The sequence below is a fragment of the Rattus rattus genome, chromosome 9 (genome assembly GCF_011064425.1).
Source record: "Rattus rattus isolate New Zealand chromosome 9, Rrattus_CSIRO_v1, whole genome shotgun sequence".
NCBI classification, from domain to species: domain Eukaryota; kingdom Metazoa; phylum Chordata; class Mammalia; order Rodentia; family Muridae; genus Rattus; species Rattus rattus.
This window is the reverse complement of record NC_046162.1, coordinates 5,495,519-5,520,872: the sequence shown is the minus strand read 5'-3', so window position 1 is coordinate 5,520,872 and position 25,354 is coordinate 5,495,519. Positions and strand designations below refer to the sequence as shown.

The 25,354-nt window shown below is 43.0% G+C and overlaps 1 protein-coding gene across 10 annotated transcripts in view; it reads right to left on the bottom strand.

Moving 5' to 3' along the window:
• Positions 1 to 25,354, bottom strand: part of Fbxw11 (F-box and WD repeat domain containing 11) — a 96,623-nt gene that overhangs the window by 64,038 nt on the left and 7,231 nt on the right. For 3 of the 10 annotated variants that reach the window (XM_032914075.1, XM_032914078.1, XM_032914080.1), the window contains exon 2: positions 23,008 to 23,164. The exons of 6 other annotated variants lie outside the window; for them this stretch is intronic. The gene's annotated coding sequence lies outside the window, so the exon portion shown is untranslated. Of the gene's footprint in view, positions 1 to 23,007; positions 23,165 to 25,354 lie in introns of those variants that run through there. One more of the 10 variants, XM_032914082.1, reaches the window with a different exon arrangement.

Here is a 25,354-nt window from a genome sequence, read left to right as displayed (position 1 = left end):
ACACACCTTGTAATAAGGAAGTCCACACAAGCTGCCCTGAGCCTAAAACCCAGAAAGTCATGGGCCCAACTTGAAAATGAGCAAAAACAGAAGTTCAATACTCGTTAATCTAAGAACAGCAAATAAAATGCAGCTAGAACCGTAACAATAATTGATTCAAGCTTTTAATTTAATCTTCAGGACTTGGTTGGAAACTCAAGTTGTCATTTTTTTTTAAATAATAAAAACTGTCTTCTCATCGGCTATGTTCACAATGTGACTAATCCTCCCTCCCTTCTTGTATATTTTTAAATATCTTACCTTAAATATCTTTATTTACTGTTATAATAGGTCTGAGGAATTTACCATGAATGGTGTATTTACAAATAAGAACAAACTTACAAATATGTATCAACTTACTTAGTCAGCAACCACCAACAACGCCAAACAAGCCTTTCTTCTTCCAACCTCAGCTTCAAGTCCCACAGACTCTCACAAGGCCCATCCATCCCAGAGGCCATAAAATATACACTTGTCAGAATTTCATATTTAGCCACTTCTAATATTAATTAATTAATTCTAATTTAAGATTATCTGTAGAAAACATGAAATTATTCATACCAGGTTCTAGAATTAAAGGCAAATAGAAATCAGGATGGACACCTTTCCAACTCTAATGTCAAAACACTGGCCAAGGAACCCGGCAGCACTCACGGATTCTGCAACATTCACCGCCAGCTGGGAAACACTTGGAGTTGGTAAAAGACTAGAATAAGAGCTTTTTGGCATTTTTCAAAAGCTCAAAGTGTATTAAGGGGTAAGTGAGGAGTGGCCTAGACTCTCTTCCTAGTGCCATAGGAACCACGAGTCAATAAAGAGCAGTTGCTGCCACCCTGTCTCTCACTGGCCGGCCTGCAGAGCGCTCACAAAGTCTCCTTCTGCGTGGGACTGCTGCATGTCTCCTGCCCCCGTTCCTTCTCAGACAGGCAACTCTTTTAAAGCAATACACAGAGGAATGCTGTCATCTCTCTGGTGTGTCTTGGTTTAGAAATCCGCATTATTACTGATTTTCTGTAATTCCCCTTGCAGGTACTTTTCTTTAAACCCCTTCTCACCAAATCAACCATTACCGTCATCTAGCTCACATCAGATGTGCTGGACGTCCTCAACCCCATCTCATTCAATAAAAATCCTATCTGCACAGAAAAACTAAAATAAAACAACAAGACTTTCCCCTAGACACACACAGGAAGCTAACTGGACAATGTATAAACACACACACACACACACACACACACACACACACACACACACACACACACACACACACACACACACACCCCACATAGACAACCTAGCCAAAGGCGGAGTTAAAACCTAAGATGATGAGTAGGGAAAAGAAAGGATGGTTCAAGAACAAAGAGCATATGCAAAGCTAAGAACTGCACAACTTCCAGTCAGCGGCGTGCGTACACAGAGGCAACTCAGCAGCTAGGAGCACTTCCTTCCAGAGGCTCTGCGTTTGGTTCCCAGATCCCATCCAGGTAGCTCATAACTACCACTAACTCAGCTCTTGTGCGTACACCCGGCATCAGCACACACGGTTTAAAATGATAAATCCATGGGGCATGGATTCTTAGCTCAACAAGGAAATGGAGCACACTATCAATCCACAGCCAGCTTCAAAGAAAAAGATCTGTTTTCTAGAACATATAGTAAACACAGAAGATGACCGTCTATTCACAAAGAACGGAATGATAAAAGGTAGAAGTAAATAATACAAAACCACAGCTGCCATTAGTAGGTTACTGCAAACTTTATTAAAGTTCAATAAATATGAATATTGGACCATTTAATTCCGTTATGCAAGAAATCACCAAATTCAGTAATCAGGGGCAGGGAAGAAGGCTCAATGGGGAAGCGCTTGTGCACGAGTATGAAGGCCTGTGCTCAGCTGCCTAGTTAGTACACAAAAGAGCTGTGTAGTGGTGCACGCTTGGAAACCCTAGCATTGGGGAGGCAGCAAAAGGATCCTTGGAGTTCTCCTTGGCCGATCTGCCTAGTTCATCACTAGCTCCATGTTTGATCGACAGAGGGTCTTAAAAGCTAAAGACATTGCCTCCACATGAGTACAATTCATGGACACAAACACAGTACACACAAAACTGTTAATTCAACAATTAAACCACTGGTGTGACAATGTAGGAGGTGCTCGACTATGTCAGCAGAGCAGTGAGTCCTGGCAGCTACAGAAAAAGCACAATCTGAGGAGAAGTGAAAAGGCCATCTCAGGGAATGCAAGGCACTCGTGATTGTTGGTTCACATACTGCAAACTTTGCTCAGTACATAAGGAGCCAGGACTCAGCAACACTCAGAGTGCAAGTCCTTTTCTTCCCCATAAGACTTCCATTATACCCTCCTTATGAGATGGATACAGACACAGGAGCCAAAAAAGATCTGTTTCTGGGGAGGACACTGGGCAGTAACAAATGCTCCACTGAAAAGCTCCAGCCAGCATCAGCTCTCTAAGCCTAAGTTTAAGAACCAGCAGGACCCACTGAAATTTCTCTTAAGACTGCACTCGGGGTTGGAGATTTGGCTCAGTGGCAGAGCGCTTGCCTAGCAAGCGCAAGGCCCTGAGTTCGGTCCTCAGCTCTGGAAATTAAAAAAAAAAAAAGACTGCACTCAACTCAAGACAAACAGAGCAAGCATTATAATTAATCAAAATTAAGAACCATGCTTGTGTGTCAAACTGCTTGTTCTAAGTCAAAAGACTTAGAACCTAGGGTTCTAATGTTGAACAATGACCTGAGTTCAATCCCCCAGAGAACAAAATAGAAGGAGATTCTACTCCCCAAAACTATGCTCTGACTACCAGTTGCATCACCGTCCACACTTACCGATGCGCGCACGCGCACACACGCGCGCACACACACACGCACACACACGCGCGCGCGCACACACACACACACACGCACACACCAATAATAAAGTTAATTCACAATTCAAATGCCTTTTTCATACCTTTAAAAAATATAATACCAACTCATACCTTCATGTATAACAATCTTTCAAAAACAGAATGACACTTTATTAAAAACAGAGCTGGACAATAACCATGTGTCATGTGACCACAATTGATATTTAATTTTTAGCAACTGTAATTTAGAAGTGCATATTTACTTGTCACTGATATTACACCAGAGTATTTTCAAGCTGAGATATACAATAAGGAAAGAAATGACAAGAAGAAATGGGAAAAGAGGGGAGAAATAAGGAAAGCAGAAACTATTTCCTGAATTGTTGAGATACAAACAAGGCCAACAATGATAAAAACTTGACAGCATTAGAACTCAAGGCCAGAGCCCAACCCATCCTTACACACTGCTCTCTCAGTTCTCAAATGTTCAATTACTTCATCTTGACGATGGTCCAGGATAAGACACTAAAACCCCTAACCTCATGATGCCATCATGATCTCCATGCACAGAGGAGAGATAAAGGATAATTACTTTTTCTTTCCCCTCTTTCTCTGTTATGTTTGCTTGTTTTACAGCACTAGAGCGTGAACCCAAGCCTTACACATGCTGGCAAAGTACTCTGTGGATGACCTATTCCTCAACCCTTCTGTTTGCTTTGTTGAGTAGCACACAGAGTTTAATTAAGGTTGCTATAAGAGTTTGGGTGATGGGTTATTTACAGGAACATGTACAACTAAACTGTCAGTGGCTACACCACTTAAGAAAATGTCTCTTCCCTGGCCCTCTCCCCTTACAACCATGAACTGCACCAGTGACGTAGAAGCAGGAGAATGAGGACCATTCTCCACTATGTAGCAAGTTCCGGGCCAACCTGGGGTATGTAAAATCTTGCCTTTAAAAGGGGGTGGGGAGTAGAACTAGAATTCTATCTACTCCCAAACCCCTGTTTCCTTTTCTAATTTACACCACCTATTACTCTCTGTTTAATATTAAACTCTCCAAACTGGCACATCTCCCTGGTTAGTTCAAATTGTATCAACCTGCTACTCCTATCTCAGCCCTAAGGGATGTAACTGGGTAACTGACACATAACCTGTGAGGTGCAACTGTGCCACATGGATTCAGAGTCTGAAAAGCACATGTATTACTGACTCATCAATCTATAAATAAGATACTATGTTAAGGGGAAGAAACAAAGACATTATCTAAGACCACAGAGACATCCATCAGATCAGATCATACTAAACATAATAGCACATAAAACCCCAGCATCAAGGACAGACAGTAAGTTATGGGGTACCCATAGGAAAAGCAGGATGTTTGCCACATAGGACCATCCAGCAGGTGCCTATTCATGACCCAGATAAATGTCAATTAAAAAAAATTCCAATACACTGAAGGCATTTAAAAAGCACTAACTCAGGACTAAAACTGATGGCCCCATTTAATACATGTAAAACACTCAGAATAAGATTTCTACTTTAGTCTTTCAGTCAACCACATATACCTGGAAATACAGCAACCAACTTCTAGATCCCATGTCTTCAAGTTAAAACACTGGCTTCATGCTTTACCATGCTCAGCATGAGGACTTCCGTTTGACAGGACAAGCAGCAGAGAGCCAAGTCCTCAGTGCTGTCTGCATCCTTCCTTCCCACTGGCTAAGGTCCCATGGGTTTGTGCCATCAGGGTTCCTGTGTGCTAGAGACGTGTTAACCAACATGACAGCACTGTGAGGTGGTGGACCAGAAGTAGGCTAGAAGGTGGTTAGGTCATGGAGCGCTGTCACATGAGAATAATGTAGCTCATGAGGTCTCGGTTCCCGAGAGGACGCTGTCCTAGTCCACACCAGATCTCTTCTGCACACATTCCTGCCATTATAAGCACATCTGTAATGTCACAAGATCCTCATCGGAAATCAAAGATCCTGGGCTATCAGCCTCCAACCCTCTTATGTCCATACACCTCTCCTCTTGGAAACTGAAAATGGATTGATGTAGCACCGAAGACAAAGGTGCAAGCCTCCCTTCCAAGCCCTTCTACTTCACAAGCCAAAAAACCTCAACTGTCTATGGAAATGTCTGCATAAGATTCCTCTGCATTCTAGCACACCAAGTTTTCATGTAAGAGTGCAAAATTTATCATGTTTTATATAGAACAATAAAAAGATATGGGAAAAACTTTCTCCCCATAGTCTTATTTTTCCTAGAAAGAGATAACTGCTTCAGGAAGATGGCTTAAGGACAATTTGCTTTTTCATTTTAACTATTTATTTATTTATTCAAAAATATTTGTTGCAGAGGCTTATACTATATGTTTCAGCCAACAATTACCAAGAAATGGCAAAAACCGGGTTGGGGATTTAGCTCAGCTGCAGAGCACTTGCCTAGGGAAGCGCAAGGCCCCTGGGTTCGGTCCCCAGCTCCGAAAAAAAAAAAGAAAAGAAAAAGAAATGGCAAAACCATATATTCTAGTATGGGAAGTGATTTCTGTAAACAATGCTGTATAGTTTTTCACTTACTAAATGGAGAGATGTGGCCAACTCCTACAGGGCAGGTGCTGTCCTCAAGCCCCATCTCACTGTCTCCCACAGGACTGAAATCAGTTGGTATTTGAAAAATCTTTTGTAAATCTACTGCAAAACTGCCCCAAGCTTTCTCCATCTAACATGATCCTAACTCTGTAAACTATGAATTAGTGCTTAAAAAGTGAGCTGGGACTGCAACTCAAACCTGTAATCCCAGCACTCAGAAGGCAGGATTGCCATACTTTGCAGACCAGCCTGGGCTAAGAACGACTTGGATGATACAGTAAGTTCCCAGATGGCCTGGGCTAGAGTGACCCTGTCTCAAGGGAAAAACAAAAGCAAGAAAACAACCAAAATCAAATCTAAACTCAACTAAACTAAAAGCAAGAAGGGAAATAGGTGCTGCTAGCAACCTTGGGAACTCAAACCTCAACACCATGTAAACAAGCCTCTGTTAGCACTAAACACTAACAACTTCAGAAGTTAATCAGGCCCTACTTCCCCTAATCCACACACATTCCAATGGTAGGTCTTCGATGCTTTCGTTTTATAGACAACAGACTTAGAAAGCAATGGTGATCAAAATCCTGCTTCTTAGAGAACAATGTGGGTGAGGGACCCAAGCCTGGCTACTACCACGGGATATGTTTATTAGCCCTTAATTTAAACTGTATATCACATTTGTATTGATTGATTTTGTGTGCATGAGTATTATGTGGGCAGTACGTAACAACTCTAACTTAAGGAAATGGGGTCTCTCTTTCCACTGTGGGGGTCCCAGCATAGAATCAGGTCCAGCATGGAATCCAGTTAGTCAAGAGCTGCCTTTACTCCCTGAGCCATATCACCAGTCCATAATTTTATAATTAGATTCACACTTTCCTTTCCCATATGGCTACTGTTCCCAGACCCTAACTGACTTTAGGTAATAAAGCTCTGTGCTTTCTGGCCCACCAGGCACCCAGAACAATTGAGCATGGCCTCAGGAAGAGGTTCCTGCTACTCTGAGTCCCTCCACACTGTTTCCTACAGGTAAGCAGGTAAGGAGTCTTCTCACTGCTTGAAGCCAGGGACTTCATTGCATGCTGGTGCTGAAAGGGCCTTTATAACCCTTGTGTTTGTGTCTTTACACTGATTTTCCAGTCAGTTCCTCTGTATCTCTAGCCTTGGCTTTAAGTACTTAGCCATTCAAAGCACCTAATCTCCATGGCAGACAATGGTAAAGCCAGCCTTTAACAAGGTTAATAAGTGATTCTGCAGGCGTGCACATGACTGGGTGCACTGCAGCACTGCTCACAGAGGAAGTAGTGAAGCTACACAAAGGCCAGGTATAGAGAGACACAGAAGTCCTACCAACTTGCCCAAAACCCTTTTAACACAACTGTTTCAATAACGTGACTGACTTAGCTATAAGCAAATAATTAAAATACTCCACAAACCAGGAACACAGATGTGTAGCTAGTCTTTGTTGCTTTGTGGGTTCTTTTTCCACCCTTTATTCCCCCCAGCTTCACCCGCTATCACAGATAGGAAAGAAAGAAGGATAGAGGAAGAGAGGAGAGGAAGGGAAAGAGGAGAGGAAAGGAGACAGGAGAGGGAGGGAGACAGGGAGGGAGGGAGGGAGGGAGGGAGAGAGAGAGAGAGAGAGAGAGAGGGAGGAGGAAGAGAGGGTGGGGGAGTGGGAGGGTAAGGGAGGGAGAGAGAGGGAAAGAGGAGGAAGAGAGGGAGGGGGAGAGGGAGGGGAAGGGAGGAAGAGAGAGGGGGAGGGAGAGAGAGACAGCAAGAGCGAGCGAGTGAGCGCTGAAACTAATTTCTTTCATGTTTCTTCTTTAAACACTATTAACAAACCCATCAGCCACCCCTCTCAGGGATCCTAGCATTTATATACCCTCTGAAAAGCTCCCAGAATTCTAAATGTCACACATTTGGATAGTTGCAGAAATTATCTTCAGCTGGCAAAACCATGCCCCTGCTAGAGTGAGAGACAAAACAAGGTCAGCAGCTACAGACAATCTGAAACAGCCCAATATTCCACACCTGAGATCAAAACAAAAGCGCATTCTTATAAAAATAGTATAGTATTGTTTTTTTAGAGAAACCAAAATTCCAGAATTCTCAAAACTTCTCACTACACAGATGTCACCATCATAGTGAACTTACTAATAACCAAGGAAACATAGAATGCAAAAGTATGACTACACACCTGTAACCTCAGGAATCTAGAGGCAGAAGCAGGACTGCAAGTTCCAGCTTGGTCTATGCCATGCAGAACAACTTAGGAGCTGCACATTTAAGTCTGCAGGGAGGGACCTAGGACATGGCTCATGCCTGCTTTGCAAGCACGCGGTAAGATCTGAATTCAATCCTTAGAACACATGCAGAACTGCCAGACCTGGTGGTACACACTTGTAATCTCAGTTCAGGGTAAGTAGAGAGGACACCTCTAGGACGTCTGGGATCACTCAAAAGCCAGTCTAATCTACCTGTGCGCCCCAAGTCAATGAGAGACCTTGTCTCAAAAGAGATAGACAAGCTTCCTGAGGATGACACCTCTGGCCCTGACTCAAAAACGCACATACAAGCACACACAACCATGCACACACAACTTTCACAAAAAAGTGGTAGAAGGCAGCTGGGGAATTAGCTTAGTCAATTAACTGCTTGCCCTTCAAGAATGGGGACCGGAGGGAAGAAAAAAAAAAAAGAACCAAAAAAGGGGTTGGGGATTTAGCTCAGTGGTAGGGCGCTTGCCTAGGAAGCGCAAGGCCCTGGGTTCGGTCCCCAGCACCGGAAAAAAAAAAAAAAAAAGAATGGGGACCTGAGTTTGACAGTGTACAGCTGTTGGCTCAAAGCTGAGGCGGAAGAGACAGACCAGTCCTTGAGGCTCCTTGACCAGCAGCCTAGCTAATCAAGTTCCAGGTCAAATGAGAGAGAGATACAGGCTCAAAAACCTACATGGACAGCATCTGAGAAAGCATAACCAACAATGACCTCTGACCTCCATATACATGTGCATGTGGAATCTGTAGAAACAGAAACAGTTACGACAGTTGGGAGATGAGGGCAAGAGGACTCTCATCTTAAAAATGAGAGTCCTACCTCTTTGAAATCTATCAGCTGCATGAATGGTGGTGGTGCACACTTTAATCATAGCATGCAGGAGGCAGAGGCGAAAGGATCTTTGAGTTCGAAACCAGACTTATCTACAGAGTGAGTTCCAGGATACAGAGTGAGTTCCAGGACAGCCAGGGATAAACAGAGAAATCCTGTCTTGGGGGGTGGGGGTGGGGTCAAATTACCAAGTCAAAAATAGGTTTAAATATAAGAAGTTAATAAAAGCTATTTTTTCCCTCAAAAACTATACTTACTTGTTACAACCAGGTGTTTTATTACAAGAGATAGAGGAGTATAAGCAGTCAGCAAGAAATAAACCAACTTAGACTTAGTGTTCTCAGGTCCTCACAGAATCTATAAACAGCAGACGCTCAGTAAACACCTGCTGAGTAAGCAAATAATCAGCAGCCAACTCTAGAAAAGTCTACAGGATGACAAGAGAGAGCGCATCAGTTAAGAGCGCTTGCTGCTCTTCCAGAGGACCTGGCTTCAACTCCCAGTACCCACACAGCAACTCACAACTGTCTGTGACTCCCATTCCAGAGGCTCCAACACATATATAGGCAAAAAATAGAAATGCACATATTAAAAATGTTAAAAGGTCGACAGGTAGAGCAAAAGCCTGGCCCGAGGCCTGCTGAACAGCCACAGTGCTTTACCACACCACCCAGGCAGTTACTGCTTCAGTGTGCTCACGTGCAAGGGTGAATCAGAAGATTTGTGTGGGAACCAAAGGAGAAATCTCGTCCTCACTAAGCTGGGCAAGAGATGCCACCGGGGCTGCTGAAAACACTATGCCCTAACCTGGTTCCACATACACCTTTTCTTCTCAAATTAGAAATTCCCTTTCTTAGCTTTACATAGTTTTGAGTTTTCTATGACTTTCAACTGGAAAAAAAAAAAAAGATCACAAAAAAAAACCTTAACTATTTCCTCCAAATAAATACAGGGACTAGGTGTGATGTGCACACCTACAATCCTGGAGTGGAAGCAGGATAATCAACACTGCCTCAGTTACATGAGTCACTGTCTCAAAAAAAATTAATTAAATTTAAAATAAATTTTATAAAATTCAGGCTGTAAAGATCTGGTATTCTACAGCTGAAACATTCTTAAAACCTCAGTTTACTATGGAGTCATTAGTTTTGCTGACAGTGTTTGAAATTGTCTAAAACATTCCATTCACACTAAAATCCGGAAGCTCTGCTTTGTGTCAATGACCGCGTACTTAGAGAGACTATGGTACACCACAATTGAGAAAGCAGCACAGCACTTACAGTTATCAAGGGAGCTCTGGGGGATTCTGCTCTTACTTCATATTATTTCTATTTTTTCTAAGATACAAGTGGACACTCTGCAAAAGAAAATATAAATTGGGGCTGGAGAGATGGCTCAGCTGTTAAGAGCACTGACTGTTGTAAAGGTCCTGAGTTCAATTCCCAGCAACCACATGGTGGCTCACAACCATCTGTAATGAGATCTGATGCCCTCTTCTGGTGTGGCTAAGACAGCTACAGTGTACTCACATAAAATAAATAAATCTTTTTTTAAAAAAAGATAAATTAAATTTAAGAAAAAATTCTAAGAGGTCACTATTTACACTATTTGGAACTGAACTCCTTCACTAGGCCATGAGATCAGACTAAAATCAATGTGGAGCAGCCCGTGCTAACGTTTCTATGTCACCAAATTAAGTCATCTTACCTTCCTAGGAGTCAGACAAGCTTCCCAAACTGGCACGACAAAGAAGGTCCCTCCGGTCCAATCTTTAATCTATCCCTCATGTAACCTGAAGTGACCTGGTATTAACACACCAGTTGTTTTTCTATTATTCATCTCCCTGCTCACAAAGAAGGAACTCTCACAAGACCAACTGCCTCAGCCTTCTCAGCATGAAACAAACCTCCTCCCTCACTTACTCAATATCAAGGCAATGAGTATGCAATGTATGAAATGAAGTGTTGCCTGATTCTAGACATACAATCAATCAAGATCTGTGTCAATTGGTGTCAATCTGTGTCAATTTGGTGGAATTTTGTCCTTTTACACATTCAGGCTTTGTTTTGTTTTGAGACAGTGTCTCAGAACATAGTCCTGGCAGTCCAGATCTGCCTGCCTCTGCCTCCCAAGTGCTGGGGTTATAAAATGGCACATCTATCACAAGATATAAGTAGCCACAAACACATAAAAGCTGAGCAACATTGGTAGTCACTCTGTGGGTGAAACCATGAGGCTGAAGCAAACTTCAAGAGTATAAAGCAAATTAAATGTTTGCATGTTGCTAGAGAAAATAAAGGCATATCTTCGTGCTTTGGAGAAGATTCAAAGTTTGTTTTTCTAGCTACATGTGACGTCTAGTGGTACAATGAATACACAGTTCATCTGGATTCTCTGTTTACCCTCTGCCTCCTTCCAGGGACAATGGCTTCTAACACTTGGAACTCCCTACGTGCAAGGGAAGAAGACCACTTCCTATCTATAATCAGCCCTTTCAAGCAGACCTGGGTTTTTGTGAGTGCGGTAGGTAACTTCCTCAGCCACCCGCCTCTGGCCCCCGTGACCATCAGTGACCTGATGGTCGTTGTTCTCTCTAACACCCTTTCATGGACTGACGCTATAGCTCAGCAGTTAAGGGCACTCACTTCACTTCCCAGCACCCGCATGGCAGCATTGTGTATGGTAAACACCAGTGCCGGGGAATCTAATGCCTTCTTATGACCACCTCAGGCACTACACACACATGCAGGCAAAACTTACACTTACTACTTGTAAAATAAAAATAAACAAATCTTATAATATCCGTTCATAAAGCTAGTATCCCTAAGTAAAGTGTTTCCTGGAATTCTCTGCACCACTGTAGCCCATTACTGAGCATGAGGAAGAGGGTGGTGGAAACTCCTAAGGGAAGCAGGTCACAACATGGAACTGGGGAGGGCTATCTAAAGTAGGGCAAGCTGGGATCTAACACAGACGCCAGGTCTCACTGGAACTGAACTGAGTAACAGGATCCCTGGTAGGAACATGCAAAGAACTGGAGAGCTGCTGGTGTAAGACACACCCGACCACAGTGTCACGACTCTGGGTAAAAAAGGAGCTTTTTTCTTTTTGAATTTGAACTGTGCCGACAACTCCACTCTTAAGTGCGTCTACCTGGAAACAAACATCCTGCAAAGTCTACATCATGCTCCCTTACACTAGTCCCAAAAATCAAACAATACAAACAAACCCTCTAACAGTAAAAAGAACTTGAACAATTCTTGGGGCTGGAGAGATGACTCTCAGTAGGAAAGAAAAGGTGCACTTGCTACATACCTAACGATGAGGAGCACACTTCCAATCCTAGCACCTACATAATAAATATAATAAATGGGCAACCCAGATGTCTGCAACTCCAACGCTAAGGCAGCAAACTCCTTTTACCCTCAAGGCACACACCTGTACATGTGCATATATTCATACAACACAACACACACACATACTCTCTCTCTAAATATTTCTTAATGAATGAATGTGTCTTAAAACCATGTTGAGCAGAACAAAGCAAGCGGACCCGAGTGCACAGTGTATACAATGCTAAATGACTTCTAAAAGCATGGAAATGAGCCATATGCTGATTATGGTGATGGTTATATGAGATATAAAATAAGTAGTACATTTAACTAAACATCAACTCTTCTAAGCTGATTAAATAAAAGGCAAATAAAGGCTACAGTAAAGATAACAGCACACACCCATTAGACTGACTGACAAGGACCGGCAAGCCACCAGGTGATGGAGTCTAGTGGAACTCTACCTTAGCAACAGAAACTTAAACTGGACTAGCACCTGCAGCTCGCTCAAAGACACCTGAGCTGTCTTCTCTGAGTTCCCAATATCCTATCCACAGTCAACTCTTCTATGTCAGTTGTCTTAGCTAAGCTCCCTGTGCCCACCTGTGCCACCCACAAGCCAACACTTCTATCTCAGAGCGGTCTACTCAACAGAAACTCGGGGTTCTATCTACCTAGAAGTGTTATCCACATGAGCAACCAAAACTTGGAAGCAACTGCATTATTTATCAACAGCACTCAGCACTCAGCAGCCCAGCCATTCAAGCTACCTAGTAAAAAGCATTGAACTAGAAACGGAAAGTGCAAAGGGGCAAAGATTACAGATGTGCAAAATAGGAGAACTTCCCAGATAGAATTATGGGCGAAGTATATGAACATGTGACTACAGAGACACAGCTAGCCCGATATACCTTTGTGAGAGCTGGCAGGCACTGCTAACTCTTGGAGGGTTTTGGAATGATCTCCATCATATCTACTGAGTTAATCTTCAACCCCAGGACTTTGTGTTTTAAAGAGTTTTATAAGAACTTACGGGGTTGGGGATTTAGCTCAGTGGTAGAGCGCTTGCCTAGCAACTGCAAGGTCCTGGGTTCGGTCCCCAGCTCCGGGGGAAAAAAAAAAAAAGAACTTCCATGCCTGGCAAGATGGCGTTTGCATTTGCGGTGTGATCCTGGGGACCTAAGTTCAATCCTTAAAAAAAATACAATTGTAATTCCATCACTCCGATGGTGAGCTGAGTCTCCTGCCTCTGTGTCAACACAGCAGGACAGAATCAACGCCCAAAAGTTGTTCTCTGCCCTCTAAGCACACTGTAGATGTGCGATTCCACACTCATCCACACAAACTTAAGTCTTTTTTTACATAAGAATTACTTCTTTTGTCAATCCCTGGGCACACTGTGCTCACATCTATCAGTACACTCTCTCCACTCCATAGCTACAATGACTCACTTCCTCCTCTCCCACCATCTGTTACTAGCTTGTCTTCCTTCCCTGGAATAATGCAACAGTCTATTAACTGCTCCAACTGCTCTTGTTTCAATGCAGCCTCCAAACTGACTGCCAGAATAATCTTTATAAAGCACAGATGCGGTTCAACTTGCACAGTCCATGTCCACTGCACTCATCTTCCGGTTCATGCGAGAATCCCAAGCCCAGACCCATCCGCAGGTAACATGAGGCGAGTAGGACTGCAAGGCAGACAGAAAGCACAAGCTCAGCTCCAAGAGGCAGGAATCACTGTGCTCCACATTTTCATACAAAACCAGAAATGGGGATGCTGATACGAAAGGCCCCAGTCCTTAAACTCTATGCAGATCAAATAAAACTGTCTGTGGGGTCCCTGTCCAAAGGTAAACGCGTCTGTAACTTGTGACCTAAAAAGTGAAGTTTAGTTCTAAGGGCCTTGGCAAGTTCATCTCCTTCAGCTGCTTCCCAGGCTACAGGAAGCAATGCACAGGACTCCTTACTCACCCCTTCTCAAGAACCCACACACCCTCTGCCAGGCAGAGGTAGCACATACCGGTAATCCCACCCCTCGGGAGGCCAGGTAAGGCTGTCATACATTCAAGGCCAGCCCAGACTACATAGCTAGACTCTGCCTCATAAAAAACCTGCTCCCACATGCACACAATTAAAAATTAAAGGGATATAGAGAAACAGCTCAATGGTTAAGACCACTTAGTGCTCTTGTAGAAGACTAGGGTTTGGTTCCCAGCACCTGCACGGTGGCTCACAACCACCTGTAACTCCAGTTCCAAGGAATTTGAAACCTTTTTCCGATCTTCATGAGCACCAGGCACATATGTGGTACACATACATACATGCAGATAAAACTCATACACAAAAAGAGTGTGTGCGTGTGTGTGTGTGTGTGTGTGTGTAATAAAACTAAATAACTATTAAAGAGAAAACGAGATAGACAACCTTTTACCATGTCCTGATTCTCTTTGCTATGATGGTCCCTACATCTATGTCCATTTCTAATTTCTGCCAAGCCTCATATAGCTTTTAAAATGTGTCTTGTGACTGGAGAGATAGCTCAGTGGTTAAGAGCACTGACTGCTCTTACAGAGGTCCTGAGTTCAAATCCCAGCAACCACATGGTGGCTCACAACCATCTGTAAGGGGATCTGATATCCTCTTCTGGTGTGTCTGAAGACAGCTACAGTGTACTCATATATAATAAATAAATAAATCTTTTAAAAATGTGTCTTGTGTAGCTAGAGAGATGGCTCGGTCTAGTTGTGCAAGCATAAGGCTGGGAATTCAGACTCTAGCGGCCATGTAGAAGTTGTGTGTTCTACATGTACTACTGCATAGCCTAGCCCAAACAGCACAGGCTCCAGACCCACTGAGACCCTGTCTTAAAGAGCAAGGCAGAGACTGAAGAGAAAGACACCCAACACCTTCCTCAGGCCTTATGTATGCATACACCACACAAATATAACCAACGCTCACAAACAAAATAAGCATCCCTTATAAAACTTTTTCTAACTCCCACAACACCAAACAAACTGATTCTCCATTTATGATTGAAAACTACTGGAAGTAACATATATATGAGTCTATTCTGTATCCCATAATACTAAAAAGGACATGCTCAAGAATGAATGAATAAACTACTTACCTATTTATGTAACATGTGCACCTCAACTTTGATGGCCATTATATTAACAAGATCCCTTAGATTTTTTCAATATTCAGACTATCAAGCTCAGAGGGAGAAAAACTGTAATACTAAATCTGAACCAGAAGTAAGATGAACTCATAGTTCCTTTTAAATGTATTTCTCAGCACTGTCTATCACAAGGGTCTACAGTGACAAGAAAGTTTCTAGAAATAGTCCCATAAAAAGCCACAGTGTCACATAGACCTGGGACAATCCGGTTCCAAAAAGCGGGGAGACACACAAAGACTGGTGGCCATATCAAAGGAAAATGGAAGCCACCAGATGGGGCTCTCATTAACCAAATCTGGGACACTGAGAATCAGTAAGGAGGGTAACTGACAGTTAACACATTGTATAAACAAAATCCCACCGGAGTATGACGGCACAGATTCCCTTTCTAAGGGAGAACCAGGCTAGTCTTTGAACACTAGCTAATAAACAGAAGAAGAATGACAACTAAACCACAACTTTGTGACCCTACTTCAATAAAAGACTGGAGGGTTGGAGGCTGGAGTCTCTAGGTGAGGAGCTGTGAGTAAGAAAGACTGTTACAAGACGCCAAGCGGTGCCCTGGAGACAACCTTGCCAAGAGCAGAGGGGAAACTGCAATTATTACAGAGAGCTGGCTGCTGCCACATTAACCAAGGAACAGTTCAGCGCAGCTCTTCTTGCCTGTGATGTGATTTGATGTGAGGGGCATTTCTCCTATGACAAAGCATCCCTACGAAAAAGCTTAGCTTGGATTACAGCTCACCAAAGCTCCGTTTACAGGAACTAAAGCAGCAAGTGAATGCATGTGGAATGCTGCACACTGCTGCACACATATGAGGAACTACCTAAACTGGGCTCTTCCGAGAAGTCAGTGGGGGAAAGGAAAGATAAGCAGCTGCTTCTAAATTAGGACAGCAGAGACAACTAAGTTCAAATTTCGGGGCAACAACACCAAAATGTTTGCAACTACTCTCAAAAGATTTGTACCAGGGTAAGAAAGAAAGGAGGAGGGGTGGGAGGAAAATAAGAAGGGGAAGAACAGAAGGAAGATGCCAAGGTCACCCATGATGATTGCTGAGCACAAAAGAATGCATCTGTCTGTTTGACTCCCAAATCCGTGTACATATCCTATTTTTCATGCAAGGTCAAAGAGCTTAACCTCAGTGCTACAGCAACTACCCATTAAGCGGAAGGCCTGCGTTGGTGGGCTGGACAGCTTCCAGTTTAAAGTCCACTTAACACCATTAGGAAATGAGTGCAGTCTGAGGCAAAGCCTGTGCAGGTATATGCTAAGGATCAAACTCAAGCCCTGCACCTTAGGCAAGCCACTGAGACAAACCCCAGCCCAGGACCAGATCTTTCAAAGTGCCTACCTAGCCCAACTCCTCCTCAGAATCTTCCCTAAAGATATACTACTTCACATGTGGAATGGCACACGCACAAAGTCATTCTTATAGTACTGTAAGTTACAGCAAAACCGAAAATGATTCACGTGGCAGTCATCAGTCCAGGCTATTGCACAAATTACAGCCCTATTATACAACAAATCAGCTTGCATTTTAAAAAGCATCCCCCAGAAAGTGAGTGTCCTTTAGGAATTGATAGCTAAGATGATTAAATCATATTTTACATTAAGGTAGGTAAGATTCAGGGCTGTAGAGATGGCTCTACTGTTAGGAACACAGGTACCTGGGTTCAATGCCCAGCACCCACACAGTGGTTCACAACTGTCTATAGCTACAGTTCCAGAGAATCCAATACCCTCCTCTGGCCTCCTCCATCACCAGGCACATATTTGTGGTATGTAGACATGCATACAAGCAAACAAACAAAAAACACTCCTACACATAAGATAAAATAAGATTAAATAAATTTAAAAAATAATTTTTTAATTTATATGAAAAAATTACATACATAGTAGAGCATGCCTTTAAAATCCTGACACTCAGAAGCAAAGGCAGGCAAATCTCTGGTCTACACTGCAAGTTCCAAGCTAGCCAGGACTACAGAATGAAATTCTCATCTCAAAATAAAACAATAAAAATACTAGTAATAATAAAAATAAGGTAGGCATATATAGAAAAGGTTAGGTGTGCTTATAGAACAAGAGCCTTGTATTTCCTTTTGCACTGCGCACTTTATGGCCCATACAGCAGATACATATAATTTACCTTAAAATGAGTTAAATATTGATGGCCATCTCCAACAGTCTTAAGTGATTAAGATAAATATAGCATGAGGTAAAAAGAATTGCATTAAAAATCCCTTAAGGAGGGCTCTTTCCAGAACCCACATGACAGCTCCTAACCATCTCTAAGCCCTCTTCTGTGGGCACTACACACAAGTGGCACACAAGCATACATGCAAATACCCACACCCACCAAATACAAACAAATCTGTTTTAAAATCCCCTAAGGTTCTCAACCTGTGAGTTGCATCCCTTTGGGGATGCATATCAGATATTTACACTACAATTTATAACAGTAGCCAAATGGTTATGAAGTAGCAACAAAATAACTTGGGGGGGGGGGCACCACAGCATGAGGACCTAGATCAAAGGGTCAAAGTGTTAAGAAGGTTGAGAACCACTGATCTAAGGACCGGTGAATTTGAGCTCAGAGAATTCATGAACACAGAGATACTCTGTCTCAAAATTAACTCCCCAAAGGCAGTGCTACACTAGAGACCAACACAGCAGTCTATTATTCCAACAAGGCTAATTCTGACTCCTGCATTAGAACAGCTGTTGCTTTAACTGACAAGTAGGTGAAATAGCTGACTTGGATTCAGGCTTCATGTTGTGATGTTTAAATGCCGTTTAAAATTCCATGGTTGCACTCACCAGGGCTGGGTGAGAAACACTCAAAACTGAGGCTGGCTAGGACGTAACCAGATGTAGAACTGAAATCGGGTGAAGGAATAAAGGATGGACATACAGTGAGCACAGTGACTTTCTGATTAGCCGGTTAGAGTAAGAAAAGATGCGACTGCGAGCAATGGTTTCATCTGTCAATGGGAACAGGAAGTAGCAGGCTGCTGGGAAATCAGAGTTCGAGAGATGTGTAGCCATACCTGGTCAGCATCACAGCCCATCCCTGTGTGCTGGCACCCAGACAGGCTGTCTGAGTCATCTCACACAGCTACATGAAGGCAGAAGCTCCCAAACTTCCCTCCTGGTGAGCTCAGACCAACATTACATACAGCTATCTCTACCCTTAGGTTTGTTTCATCGATTGGTGAATCAAATTCGTCATTAATTTTGCCTAATATAAACTCATTTTTCTTTTCCCCTAATACATTCTATTACAGTATTACCAATCCTAAGGACGAAAGCAAACACCTACCCCAAGGCCTCAAGGCAGAAAAAAAATCTAAAACTCATGATATTACTCCTCAAGTCTGCTACTAAAGCCAACAACCCCTGAACTCTGAGATCCAAGGCCTACAACTTCCACAAAGCAACGGCACCCTAGTGAACCCTAGTGAACCCTAGTGAACCCTCTTGCACCTCTGCCTTCCATCTCTTCATCCTGCATCCATTTACCAAGCTGACCTCCTGAAACACCAATTCATTTTTGTTTCCCTTTTTACATCAACAGAGAGAAAATGACAAAGCAAGAGAAATGAATAACACAGTAGGTGAAAACACGCCCCACAGAGCAGCGTGCAGTAATGATGGCGAATGTGCCACTGGGTATGATCCTCAGTGTGCCCCTGTACAGCACACTATACGACCAAGTTACATAAGATTAGTAAGCCAACCGTCTCCTTAAGAGTACAAAGTGGACAGAAAATGGGTCACAGCAATGACAAAGGAACTCGAAGCAAACCAGGGGCCAGAGCTGGGGAGAAGGCTCATCGGAAAAGCTCTCCTCCTACAAGCTGGAGGAGGGGAGTCTGAATCCCAATCCCAGCAGCTAACTATACTAGCCGATCCATGAGTTCTGGCTTCAGTGAAGCTCACTGTAATGAAACCTCAGGTAAATAAAGTGAAGAGCAATGGAGAAAGACATCAGCTTCTAGCCTCTACATGAAGGCATGCACACACGTGCTCCAAATGAATAACACATACATATGCAAAAAGGAAAAAAAAAAAAAAGAGGAAGAAACAAGGACCTCTCTGACTTCTAAGTCAAAAGTACATTCAAGCTGAATGTGCTAATGACCTAGGTGCTCTAAAAGCAGATAGAGTGCTGTCATGCAGCTATGACTTCAGCACTGAGGTGGGTGAAGGAGGACCACAAATTCCTGCTCAACTTGGGCTACATACAAAACCCTACCTCAAAACAAAAAACAAAGGAGAGGGAAAAAGACAGGAAAACCCAAAACCCTAAATACCATAGTCAGAAAAGGTTTTGAAGTGAGGTTTTTGCCTTCAATAAATCTATACACTTCATGGGAAACAAAAAACCAAACAGACAAAAAAGTTTCCAGTCAGCCATCCAGCAGATAATCTTACTTAATTAACAGATTTGAGCCCATGATATGACCTGCTAGGCCAGTGGTTCTCAACCTTCTTTTTTTTTTTTTTTTTTTTATTCATTTATTATATATAAGTACACTGTAGCTGTCTTCAGATACACCAGAAGAGGGCATCAGATCCCATTACAGATGGTTGCGAGCCACCATGTGGTTGCTGGGAATTGAACTCAGGACCTCTGGAAGAGTAGTTAGTACTCTTAACCGCTGAGCCATCTCTCCAGCCTGTTCTCAACCTTCCTAATGCTGTGACCCTTTAACACAGTTCCCCATTTTATGATGACCCCCGCCAAGCATACAATTATTTTCCATACTACTTTGTAACTGTAATTTTGCTACTGTTTTAAACTGTAATGTAAAAATCTGGTATGCAGGATATCTGATATGTAAGCCCTGAGAAAAGGTTGTTTGATGCCCCCCAACACACACACACACAAAGGATTGACACGCATAGGTTGAGCATAGGTTACCTACAAAAAGAGAATGTTGTAGTCACTCTGGGTAGTCTGCAGGCCCCTCTGAATTAAACTAGCATATAAATAGCATCTAGCAACTCTTGTGTTAGGAGAATTCTCGGGCTGGGGATGTAGCTCAGTTGGTAGAGTACTTGCCTAGCATGCACTAGAGCTCTGAGTTTGATGCCCACCATTAAATAAAACAGTGTAATCGTGCATGCCTGTAATTCTCAGCACTGCCATGTGGATACAAGGCCATCCTCAGCTACACAGTGAGTTCAAGGCAAGCCTGAGAGCTACATGAGACCCCGTCTTAAAAGAAGAAGGAAAAGAATATACTAATCTGAAGAGACAGATGGTTCGGTGGTTAAGAATATACTAATCAGGGCTGGAGAGATGGCTCAGTGGTTAAGAGCACTGACTGCTCTTCCAGAGGTCCTGAGTTCAATTCCCAGCAACCACATGGTGGCTCACAAGCATCTGTAATGGGATCCGAAACAGCTGAAAACAGCTACAGTGTACTCATGTAAATAAAATAAATCTTTAAAAAAAAAAAAAAAAAAAGAATATACTAATCATGATATATATTCACCATGAACTTACACTAGTTTCTGGACTTACTAGCGGTACTGTAAAATCACTGATGTTGCCCCACCCCTACGCTACAGATACACTTTGAGCACAATAACTGAACAGATTTCTGGGAACTCCCAGCCAGCTTCCCAATATTAGGATTACAGGCTCATGAACTGCCACGCCCAGCCTTACTAAAGAAAGAAAACTGTACATAGTGTCACACAGTGAAACCCAGTGTAGCCATGCTGGATGTTGTTCTAAACAAGAGCACAGAGTTGGATAAAGCACATTCCCTGAAGCCTCGCTGCCTGGGTTCCCTCTCATCTCTGCTCTTGAGCAGATTATTTAACCACTCTAGCCATCGGTTCCCTCAGCAATGAAGCACTGAGAGCGCTGACCCCACCAGGTTACTGTAAGGAAATCTGAGTTCCGATCTGAACATGAACTACATGAATCTTCATAGGTGCTACCACCTGCTCTTTCCACTGCATCAGCCACAACCCACTGCTCTTAAGGCAGGGTGCTAGAATATTAGCAAATGCAAAGAAATCCAGTCTGTAACACACAGTTTTCAAACAGTATAGAGTGTGGAGAATAGAGGGAATTTACATAATGAAAAAACTGTATTACTTGAGAACATGTATCCTGTCAGGCTGACGGATGACAGGTCAAAAGAAGTATATGCATTTGAGCTATAAGCTATTTGAGTAAAGCTATAATACTATGAAGGAATGGGAAAATGTGGGATTGAATTCAATGGGGATCCCTGTATACAGCACACTGTGTTTTAAGGTACTGTGCCTCTCTTCTGCTCCTAAATTACTTTCATATTCACCTGAACAACTGACTAAAGATCTGTTGGATTTTCTCAAAGCAGACAGAACACCAGAAATTACTAAAATACTGTGTTGCTAGTTTTATGTCAACTTCACACAAGTTAGAAGTCACTGGACAGCGGGAAGCTTCCACTGAGAAAATGCCTCCATAGGGCTGTAGGCAAGTCTTAGGGCATTTCCTTAATTAGTGATTGAGGGGGTAGGGCATCACCTTGTTTGAGGTCCTGTTTTAACTTCCTTCAGTGATGAAGAGTGATGTCAAAGTGTAAGCCAAATAAACCCTTTCCTCCCTAACTTCATGATGTTTCATTATAACCATAGTAACCCTGACTAGGACAAATACCATGCCAAACAATGAGCTAGCATGTGTGTGCTCTTCAAGGAGAAATCCACTGTGAGGGGCTAGGGAGACGGCTCGATTAATAAAGTGCTTGCTGCACAAGCATGAGGGCTTGATTTGATCTTCACCCACATAAATCAAAACATAACAAAAATAAGTAAGCAAATCACCTCAAAGTCTGAGGCGGCACACCTGTTATCTGAGCACTGTCTCCTGGCCAGTGTAGGGTCTCAGGAGAACCTGTCTCCACAACAAGGTGTAAGAGCTACTGAGAGAGACACCGCCATCACCAGGCCTCCGTGTGCAACCCCTATCCCCGAAACAGCCACAGTGAGCACATACACACCTACATCTACACACACACACACACACACACACACACACACACACACATATACACACACACACACACACACACACTTTTCACTGTTTTGAAAAAAAGTGAAAATCCAAAAAGGCTTAAATACAAACTTCACTGAACCTAAAAACCCAGGCTTGAATCTGGCTCTGCCATTTACTGGCTGCATGGCCTGGGTAAGCTGCGCTCCCTCAGTACTTCCGAGCTTCATTCTACTGTTTAAAATCCAAGTGACCAACTAAAAATCCTGTGTGCTAACTAAAAAACATGCCAAGTACCTACCGACGGTACCTAGAAAAAGTTAGCAATGCTCTCAACAGTTGCTACACGGAGCAAATCTTCCTGAGAAAACCGTCTAGGAGTCCTCATGACAGACCGCTATTTTACATGTATTTAAAAAAATAATCTGGCCCATTATCAACAATTAGTCCACAAAAGAAAATGTCTCAAAATGGCCACTTGTTTTATAAACTATCCCCTCAGACCTCCCAAAATCCCCGCTTACAATATTCTGTTGAGAACTGATGAGAAGATATTTAAGCCCGTAATTGTAACCCTTGCATGTACGAAGTTTTTACTCATAATTCTGCCATAGCCCCTTCACTGACTGCCAAATACTAGGCACAAATATCCAGTATGTCTTTCATCCCCTAGCAACGGGCAAAAAAAAAAAGATTTGTTTGTTGTTTGAAATACAGCCTTACCCTGTAGCCCAGGCTGGCCACCAGCCTGCAGCAATCCTCTGCCTTACCCTCCCAAGTACCGGGATTACAGGTGTGAGCCTCAATATACAAATCTGAAAAGATTTTTTAAAAGTGTCTTTCAGTGAGGTAAGTCCACAAAACAACACAACACAGGGCAATGGCTTACCTGGAAAGTATTTTGCACTTCAGATCCACCACTGAATGAATGGGGGATTCCCTTCAGACTAGTCTGAGAAAAGACAGCAGTCAAGCATCTTCCAAGATTCTTTCCGTTTACTGTATCCAGCTTTCTTCAACAAAATCCCAAACATGCACTTCGGTAACTGTTGAAAGACAGAGAGCAATCCATACACCCACCATGGCACCAGCGGCAAATGACAGCCACCAAGAATGGAGAGAAGGGCCGGATGGAATGGTGGATTTGAGGCACAGACCTTGGCCATGAAGGGCCTGGGGCAGTAACCTTCACCTTTGCATTGAGAGGAGTCTACATAAGGAATAATGAAACTCGGCTAATGTTAATACTTATGTATGACAAAGAGCATACTATCTGCAAGTGAGAAGAACTAAAAACTCACTCAACCGTCCACATCGACTGTCCCCATCATTCAGTACAATGACCTTCCTGTTGTTTCTAGGACAGCTCTTCCGCCATTGCAAAGGCAGCTTGCCAGCCAGAATGAAAACAAGCAAGGACTCAACTATCCCCCAAGATTTCCTGACGTTTGGTGTGCCCTGGAAAGACATGAAATCCACATGCACTTCTCAAGTCCTTGGTGCTCAGCTGGGGTACAGAATATTCTTAGAACATGACAGTAAGTGTGGACTTACAGTTCAACAAAGGCCAGACCCCACAACAGCTAATGACAGTAAGTGTGAACTTACAGTTCAACAAAGGCCAGACCCCACAACAGCTAATCACCAAGTAAACCAAGAAACAATAATATAGACTAATCAGTAATTTACAAGATCATCTATAAACACTACAGTAAATCCTAATTCTATTAACATCCTTTTTTTCTACTGTGAGTTTTCTTAGACCACAAATTCTAACAAACTATATAACAAAAAGAAAAGCCACTAACTTAAAGACCAGAGAGAGTGTGAAGACTGAACTTGTCACACTATAGCCAAAGTGTCCCTGCAGTATTAAATATCTATGACAGACCAAGCCTTATATATTACTGACCCACATTTAAGCTGGGAGGTGGTAGAACACACCTTTAACCCCACCACTCAGAGGCAGAGGGTGGTGGATCTCTGAGTTCAGGCAAGCCTGGTCTACAGAATTCCAGGACAGCCACTGCTACACAGAGAAACCTGTTTCAAAAAAGAAAAACAACAACAAACAGCTAAAAGCACCAAAATATTTAATTCTCAAGAACTTCTCCCAAGTCCCCCCATCTATAGGAGGAGGTAAAGCCCATATCATTTTCAGAAAACACAGCTGCCTCCTAAGTACGAGGGTCAGAAAAGCCATTAAACACTTTCAAAGGCCCTAAGTTCATGAGAACCACAAAAGTACCGAAGGGTGAGAATTTCGGCCTGGTAACAGAAATAACAAACTCCACATATATTCCATGTTACCAAAGAGCCATTCCATCCCAAGGTCCCAAGCATGAATGTCACAGCAAAACACATCTTAAAGGTGCCTGAGTCCTCTTCTGTGTTAGCAACCATCTAAGTTCCCATCCCAGCTCAAGAGAAACTTCTCAGATGCAGAACCGTCCACAGGCAATGGTAACAGTGTGCTGATTTCCACACCCTGGGCACCGAATGGCCAGGGCGAGTGTGAGTAAACAGCCCCACAGTGACCAGATGCAAATACTACGTCCTCACAACTTAAAGACAGCACCGCGCCAAGAGAAAGAAAGAAAATGCTCAAGCTGTTCCTCACTAGCTGATGTTACTGAGCCAAGAATGACTGGAGGCTGAGGCTATGGCTCAGCTGGCAGCGGGCTTGCCTGGCATTCAAAGTCTCAGCGTCTGTCCCTGGCACTGCATGAACTAGGTGTACATCCTTCTAAGCCCAGGTGGAAACAGGAAGATCAGAAGCTCAAGGGCATCCTAGTAAATTCAAGGCCAGCCTAAGATACATGCAACCAGTCTTAATTAATTAAACTGGAAATCCAGGTGTGACAAAGTATCCAGTGAACTACACTGGTAGCCAGTTGCTCAAACAATACATTCCTTTTCAAAGTTCAACTTACATCCAAACTGCAGGACAGGACACAGCAAAACCACCACTTCATCGGCCAACTTGTTTCTCACCCTATTGAATCCTCTGGCTTTCCCTGGACTGGTAAGTTAATTTTTCACCCTTCCTTCAAAGAAGTCTCTCTCCAATGCCTAACTGGTAACAGGCTTTGCGGAAGGTTAACAGACAAAGGTGGAGAGTGAAGACTGAGTTCTCCCTGTCTCTTCTCAGACAGCCAAAATATACTTTCTTATCAGTTCTTAATGTGGCTAAAGGTTCTCGGCTTAACTCCTTAAGAAGAAGGTGTGTAGAGCCC